This window comes from Electrona antarctica (assembly GCF_951216825.1).
Source record: "Electrona antarctica genome assembly, chromosome: 8".
Lineage (NCBI taxonomy): Eukaryota > Metazoa > Chordata > Actinopteri > Myctophiformes > Myctophidae > Electrona > Electrona antarctica.
In genome coordinates, this window is record NC_136789.1 from 35850848 (window position 1) to 35860107 (window position 9260).

Consider the following 9260-nt stretch of genomic DNA (forward strand, 5'->3'; position numbering starts at 1 on the left):
AAACATTTAGCAGAAGTCAGTATACAAAGAGATAAATGAGAGTCAAGGTCCTCACAGGTTAGATGCATCAGTGTCCAAGAGAGTCCATAGGATCACTACAGTGTTATGAGGCATTTCCATTATCATTACGAAGCATATTCAACACATCAACATTCGTTAAGAGTTGGGTGAAGGGTCCCCAGACTTCATCATACATTACACTTTTTTTCTTCAAAATATAAGTTATCCTTTCCATAGCACAACAGCTGCTCATTTCCCTGAGCCATTGGCTCGCTTGTGTTTTTCCATGTTAGAGCAATTGTGCGCTTTGCTTGGAGTAGTGACATATCTATGAGAATTTGTTTATTCCTTGGTATAACCAGGGTTACCGGGTACAATCCCAATATGCAGAGTTTTGGATCCAATGGTATCCTTACGTCTAGCATTCTATAAAGTATTTGTAAGATCTCGCTCCAAAATGCCACAATCTCTCTGCATTCCCACATACAGTGAAAAGGTGTGCCCTTTGACTGCTCACATTTTACACAAGTGTCTGGAATATTTTCATTAAATTGGTGTAATTTAGCTGGTGTTATATAAGTGCGCATCACCCAGTTATATTGTAGCAATCTTAATCTAGTATTTGCAGTTTGTCTGTGTACTTTTGCACATATGGCACCCCAGTCAACCAAGGATATATCATCTTGTACATCTTCCTTCCAGGCCCTTAGTCTATCGTTAGAGCTTTCAGATGAATTGGAAACCAGCATGTCATATATCACTGAGATACGCCCTTTTCTATAGCAATGATCAGATATAAGTTTCTCCATTCTCGAAAGGAATGGAGTGATCAATGCTTGGTTACCAGATGCTCTAATAAAGTCTCTTAGCTGTAAATACTTGAAAAAATGGCTATTTGAAACATCAAATTTTGTACGTATTTGTTCAAATGTCATCAGATTTCCATCTTGGAACATATCTCCTATTTTAGTTAGACCTTTATTAGCCCAAAGGCGAAACCCCTGGTCTATTATTCCTGGTTTAAATAGATCATTTCCCCATATTGGGCTGAACTGTGACAATGACGCACTGGTTTCCCCCATCTTTTCTCTAGTATTGTGCCACACATTGACCATATTTAGTACGAAGGGGTTGCTTGTTTGTTTCCTTAACTTTTTAATATTTGCAGAATATAAATATATATTAAGAGCCATTTTAGGTTTAATTGATAGTGATTCAATATCAACCCATGCTGGACTTGACTCTGTGGAAAAATAATACATTATAGTACGTAGTTGCGCAGTCCAATAATACCACTGGAAATTTGGAAGTTTAAGTCCCCCTCTGTCATATGGTAGATATAATAAAGTCAAACGTAGTCTGTGTCGTCTATTGCCCCAAAGTAAATTAGAACATGCTTTCTTTAGCTTAGTAAAATAATGTAACGGCAAGGGTAAAGGTATATTTTGAAACAAGTATAGTAGTTTTGGAAGAACATTCATTTTGATTATGTTTATTCGGCCTATTAGAGAAATTGGCATATTAGTCCATCTTTCCAGTGAGTCATAGATTGACTGTAGAATAGGATCATAGTTGACTGGAACCAATTTTCCCACATCAGGAACTATGTTTATGCCCAGATATATGAAGCTATCTACTGAATTAAACATAGAGACTAGTATTCTGCCGGATCATTTCTTTCATTTTCGTTCAACAGCATTAAAGATGATTTAGTATTATTTACCTTATAGCCTGAACATTCTCCAAAAGTCTTAATTACATCCAATATAACTGGAATTGTGTTTGATAATTCTGTAATGAATAAAATGATATCATCTGCAAACAGAGCTATACGATGATCTATTTGACCTAATCTGACACCAGAGATGCTCCTATGTGATCTTATCGCAATGGCGAATACTTCTATAGCGATTGTAAATAGGATGGGGGACAGGGGGCATCCCTGTCTGACCCCTCTATTAATATCAAAGGGCTGAGAGATGATATTGTTAGTTAGAATTTCAGCCGTGGGTTGAGTATACAATAGCCTTACCCAGTTACAGAATACATTCCCAAATCCAAATCTCTCCAAAGCTGCGAAGAGGAAAGGCCATTCGATTCTATCAAATGCTTTCTCTGCGTCAATTGACAACAGAGCCGTGTCTGATACGTTATTTTTTTCATGTATTATGTTAAACACTCTCCGTACATTATGGAAACCCTGTCTCCCCTTTACAAAACCGTTTTGATCTGATCCAATAATTAGCGGGAGAACTGATTCTAGTCTACGTGCCAAAACTTTACATAAAATCTTGATGTCAGAGTTCAAAAGCGATATCGGGCGATAGGACTGGCATTTATTAGCAGGTTTGTTTGGTTTTAGTATTAAAGTAATCACTGCTCCTCTCAATGAGAGAGGAAGTATACTGTTTGTATAGGATTCCTGTAGCATTTCCTTAATTGGTATTATAAGTTTGCTTTTAATTTTTTTATATATATCAATTGGTAGGCCATCAGGGCCAGCAGCCTTGCCATTATTCATAGCATCGATAGCCTCGCCAATTTCAATCTCCATTAGATCAGAGTCGAGAATAGATCGATCATTTTCAGACACCTGGGGGAATTCCAGATTGTCTAAGAATGAGGTTTGAGTATTAGAAGTAGATGGGTGTTCCGAAGAGTATAGGGATTCATAAAATTGTCTAAAGGTGCCATTTATATCGGTAGGGTCCACTGTCATCTCACCTGTAGCTTTCTCAATCGCATTAATCGCTCTTTCTGATTCAAGTTGTTTAATTCGCCAGGCTAATAACTTCCCTGATTTCTCTCCCTGGTCATAAAAGGATTGATTCAATCTCAATAAGCTATTTGCTGCTCTGTCTGCCGATATCTTATTATATTCAGCCTTAAATAGTAATAGTTCCTGATGTGGGTTTTCTGAGTCGTCTCTATTTCCCTCTAGAGCTTTAATTTTAGAGTCCAACAACTCTAATTTTTGTCTAGTGTGTTTAACTCTAGGAGATGTAAAACTTATAATTTGACCCCTTAAGAAGGCTTTAAAAGCCTCCCATTTTGTACAAACTGAGGTCTGTGTTCAAAAAACATGTCTATTTGTTTCCCAATATAATCAATAAAAGTGGGGTCCTGTAACCATTTTATGTGAAAGCGCCATCTTGGCGGGCTGTTAACCAAATTGGTATCTACATATGTAAGGGTAATTGGCGCATGGTCAGAAATTACTATACTATCATATTGACAGTCTTTGATTTTATGTCTAATCTGTGATGAGATTAAGAAGAAATCGATCCTTGAGTAAGATTTATGTGTTCCAGAGTGACAAGAGAATTCAATTTTGTTTGGGTTTAGTTCCCGCCAAATTTCTAATAGATTTAGATCTTTCATGTAGTTGAATATAGATTGCCTAGCTCTCACATGTGCTGTATCTACCCCTGTAGACTTATCTTTTTTCGGATCAGGTGTCACATTATAGTCTCCCCCAATGATATAGCTACCCTGGAGTGTCGACAAAGTCAAGAATATATTATTGAAAAATGTGGGATCATCCTCATTAGGACCATAGATATTCACTAGGATAAGTTTCTCTCTCAGCAAAGTACCCTGGAGAATAATATATCTACCTCTAGGGTCGATTATTGAGTTTTCTAGCTTAAATGGAATTGTTTTATGAATTAGAATCAGCACTCCTCTAGCATGTGAGCTGTAGGAGGCTGAGAACACTTGGCCTTGCCATCTTTTCTTAATTTTAGTTACATCACATTGCATCATGTGAGATTCCTGTAGGAATACTATATTGGAGTGTTTTTCCTTCACTCTACTAAGCACCTGTTTTATTTTGGTCAGTTTTCCTAAACCCCTGCAGTTCCAGGATGTAACCTTAACCTTCATGGGATTAGACATACCTCAAATGTAGCATATTGTGAAAAGCATTTCTCTGTGTGACCTCATACATCTCAGTTACCGGACTAAAGCAGGAATAGACTTCTGTTAACATGAAAAACAAAAACACAAAACAACAAAACACTAAAGCCCTAACACCTAATAACACCCTCACACACGTTTTGTAAGAAAGACGCATGTTACTAAACGGGTGTGTCAAATTCCCCTTACCCACCGTCTCTAGTGGACGTCCCCTCCCCCCTCTACGTTGTACTCCGTCTATGGTACTCACGGGTCCGCACATCTGCAGTGAGGGTCCGCTACTGCCTCTCCTTCTCTCCGTTTCCTCAGCCCACGACAAGTCCTATACTTGTATTATAGAATCACTTCAAGAAATACATTGTGATATGGTCCATTCAGATCCCCATTGATCTGATCAAATCCTTATGCAAAATCACTAATCAACGGCATGAACAGTAGTGGTAGTAATAATACAAATAAATAATAATAAAGATAAACCTCAAAATTATAATATATATCTACATGGAATTACAATTTAACCTTAATAATATTGCATTTAGAAATAATAAGAAAAGAAAATAAAAAAATGAAAAAAGGGGAAACAGTTTGCATATTAATGAAGATGGAATCAGTTGGGTAGAATTCAATAAATAAGGTTGACAAGCTAGATTATTGCATTAGGCCTGGCCCGATATATAGTATATAAGTGAAACGCCTTTACATAATATATAGGCCTGTTCAGTAATGCCAATTATATTAAATTGAACCAGTCCTCCCATAAATGCTCCCCTTTTGCCCCCCTTTTCCTCCCCTCCATTAGCATCCTATTATGCTCGGGTCATATTAAACAAACTAAACAGATCATGTTTTACAGTGAAAAGTAAAATACAGATACCCCAGAGAATTTCAAATAACCCAGAGCTATATTTTATTAGGCCTTTTGCCTTCCAGCTGTGATATCACAGACCAATATTTAAGCTGCCTCATTGCTCTTGTTCTACGAAAAATATATGTTTAAATCCTTATAACCCCGGCCTTTTCCAGCAATTGCGCTATGATTAGAGATGAAGAGAATATAGTTCGAAGGCCATATAGCAAACCACGATAGTCAGCCTATATATATACACACACAAATGAAAGCCTAATTTAAAAATAAAAGTAAATTAACTAAAAGAGTTGAGGCAGCTTGTTTAGATTGAGCTATTAAACCTACCAAGAACGAAAATGAGGAAAAGACAAGCAAACAAACAAAAACATAAAAGCAAAGCGCAAAACATGATTAATCCATAATTGAGCGTTTGCGGTTTCAACGTTCCAACTGTGATCTTGCAGTCCAATATAGATTGCTCCGCCGTTCTTTCGTTACAAAAGAATATAGAGAGAGGGGGGGAAATAAATAAAGAAAAAGAAAAAGCAAGATAGGCCTCCTTCAGTTATATATTTCCAGTCTTTCCAACATGCTGTGTAGGAACCTAAAATAAGAAATAAGTCTGAAAGTTGACGTGCAGCAAGGAGGGGGCCTTGTTCCCAATTAAGATAATGAACTGAGCACGCAATCATTTACTAAGATTAATTATAACCTGCTATAGGAGAGTTAAGGCAGCGTGTTTCCATTTTAAATTAGCCATGCCTTCTACCTATTTGGAAAATAAATAGTTAATAGAAGAGACAAAAATAAAGTAAATAAAATAAAAGGTTTTTAACTTCAGCGACCGGGATTAAACACTACATTACATTATGCCGTCATCTTCATTGCTGCTCCTCTTCGTTCTCCTCGGAACCCAAATTCTCCAGGAAGGTCTGTGCCTCTGCCGGTGTTTGGAAGTAGTTGGATATGTCCCCTTTGGTGACCCATAATCAGGCCGGGTAGAGTATTCCACATTGAAATCCTTTGTCTCGTAATTTTTTTTTTACATCAGTAAAGCGCCTCTGCTGTTTGTGAATTTCCGTAGGCAGATCCTGGAAAAACATCACGGGCACATTTTTGTAGAGAATTATCTTCTTTGCCTTGGCTGCGTTGTCCACACGAATCTTGTCCTTGTAGTTCAGGAACCTCATTATCATAGCCCTCGGATATGTAGAATTAGCTTTTTTAATACCAATGCGGTGGGCTTTCTCAACGACAATGGGGGAGCGGAGTGGGCCCAAATCCAAGGCCTCAGGCAGCCATTGCTCTAGGAATGAGCAGGGGTCCGCGGCCTCTGCCCCCTCAGGTAGATGAATTAATCTCAAATTATTTTTCTTGCTGCGGGCCTCTAATCCAACCAGTTTTGAAGAGAGTGTTAAGACTTGTATCTCCAGCTCGGCGACTGTAGCCTGCATGGCTGTGATGTTATCCTCTGCCCCAGAGATGCGGCCTTCAGCTTGGGTGACGCGCCCGGCGCATTCTTTCACTTCAATCTGGACATTATTCACGGCAGTCAGTATACTTTCAAACTGGGAAGAGAATTCCGTTTTCATATCATTTATCGCTTTTAGAATGTCTCCCGAGCTCACGTTGTCACTCATATTTGATAGTTCACTGCTGAATATATCCTCCACCACCAGCAGTCGTTGCACTTGAACTTGGACTTGCTGGAGCAAACAAAGCGCCGGTGTTTGTGACAGACAACTCACTGTTCTCAGCCGAGAGCGCACTTCCACTTCTAAGTGTGAATTTCTTCTTTTTCGGCGGCATTATAAGTTCCTGGGACTATTATAGAGTTGCAGCGTCCTTTTTTAGCATTTTGAACTTGAAAGGTGTCGTTATTTCATAGTTTATTTAAGACTTGACGCGGAGCTGAGTAAACGTGCGACTGATCAGCACTGCACCATACCGGAAGTCCCCCCACAACAGAGAATTTAATAAATCATTCAAAAACGCCATTCTGCCATAGAGAACCCTACGTACTACATTCTGCCATAGAGAACCCTACCTACCACATTCTGCCATAGAGAACCCTACCTACTACATTCTGCCATAGAGAACCCTACCTACTACATTCTGCCATAGAGAACCCTACGTACTACATTCTGCCATAGAGAACCCTATCTACCACATTCTGCCATAGAGAACCCTACCTACTACATTCTGCCATAGAGAACCCTACCTACTACATTCTGCCATAGAGAACCCTATACCTACTACATTCTGCCATAGAGAACCCCATCTACTACATTATGCCATAGAGAACCCTACCTACTACATTCTGCCATAGAGAACCCTACCTACTACATTCTGCCATAGAGAACCCTACGTACTACATTCTGCCATAGAGAACCCTACCTACTACATTCTGCCATAGAGAACCCTACCTACTACATTCTGCCATAGAGAACCCTACCTACTACATTCTGCCATAGAGAACCCTATCTACTACATTCTGCCATAGAGAACCCTACCTACTACATTCTGCCATAGAGAACCCTACCTACTACATTCTGCCATAGAGAACCCTATCTACTACATTCTGCCATAGAGAACCCTACCTACTACATTCTGCCATAGAGAACCCTATCTACTACATTCTGCCATAGAGAACCCTACGTACTACATTCTGCCATAGAGAACCCTACCTACTACATTCTGCCATAGAGAACCCTACCTACTACATTCTGCCATAGAGAACCCTATCTACTACATTCTGCCATAGAGAACCCTACCTACTACATTCTGCCATAGAGAACCCTACCTACTACATTCTGCCATAGAGAACCCTATCTACTACATTCTGCCATAGAGAACCCTATCTACCACATTCTGCCATAGAGAACCCTACGTACTACATTCTGCCATAGAGAACCCTACCTACTACATTCTGACATAGAGAACCCTACCTACTACATTCTGCCATAGAGAACCCTACCTACTACATTCTGCCATAGAGAACCCTACCTACTACATTCTGACATAGAGAACCCTACGTACTACATTCTGCCATAGAGAACCCTACCTACTACATTCTGCCATAGAGAACCCTATCTACTACATTCTGCCATAGAGAACCCTACCTACTACATTCTGCCATAGAGAACCCTATCTACTACATTCTGCCATAGAGAACCCTATCTACTACATTCTGCCATAGAGAACCCTACCTACTACATTCTGCCATAGAGAACCCTACGTACTACATTCTGCCATAGAGAACCCTACCTACTACATTCTGCCATAGAGAACCCTACGTACTACATTCTGCCATAGAGAACCCTACCTACTACATTCTGCCATAGAGAACCCTACCTACTACATTCTGCCATAGAGAACCCTACCTACTACATTCTGCCATAGAGAACCCTACCTACTACATTCTGCCATAGAGAACCCTACCTACTACATTCTGCCATAGAGAACCCTATCTACTACATTCTGCCATAGAGAACCCTATCTACCACATTCTGCCATAGAGAACCCTACGTACTACATTCTGCCATAGAGAACCCTACCTACTACATTCTGCCATAGAGAACCCTATCTACTACATTCTGCCATAGAGAACCCTACCTACTACATTCTGCCATAGAGAACCCTACCTACTACATTCTGCCATAGAGAACCCTATCTACTACATTCTGCCATAGAGAACCCTATCTACCACATTCTGCCATAGAGAACCCTACCTACTACATTCTGCCATAGAGAACCCTATCTACTACATTCTGCCATAGAGAACCCTACCTACTACATTCTGCCATAGAGAACCCTACGTACTACATTCTGCCATAGAGAACCCTACCTACTACATTCTGCCATAGAGAACCCTACGTACTACATTCTGCCATAGAGAACCCTACGTACTACATTCTGCCATAGAGAACCCTACCTACTACATTCTGCCATAGAGAACCCTACCTACTACATTCTGCCATAGAGAACCCTACCTACTACATTCTGCCATAGAGAACCCTACCTACTACATTCTGCCATAGAGAACCCTACCTACTACATTCTGCCATAGAGAACCCTACCTACTACATTCTGACATAGAGAACCCTATCTACTACATTCTGCCATAGAGAACCCTACCTACTACATTCTGCCATAGAGAACCCTATCTACTACATTCTGCCATAGAGAACCCTACCTACTACATTCTGCCATAGAGAACCCTACCTACTACATTCTGCCATAGAGAACCCTACCTACTACATTCTGCCATAGAGAACCCTATCTACCACATTCTGCCATAGAGAACCCTACGTACTACATTCTGCCATAGAGAACCCTACGTACTACATTCTGCCATAGAGAACCCTACCTACTACATTCTGCCATAGAGAACCCTACCTACTACATTCTGCCATAGAGAACCCTCCCTACCTACTACATTCTGCCATAGAGAACCCTACCTACTACATTCTGCCATAGAGAACCCTACCTACTA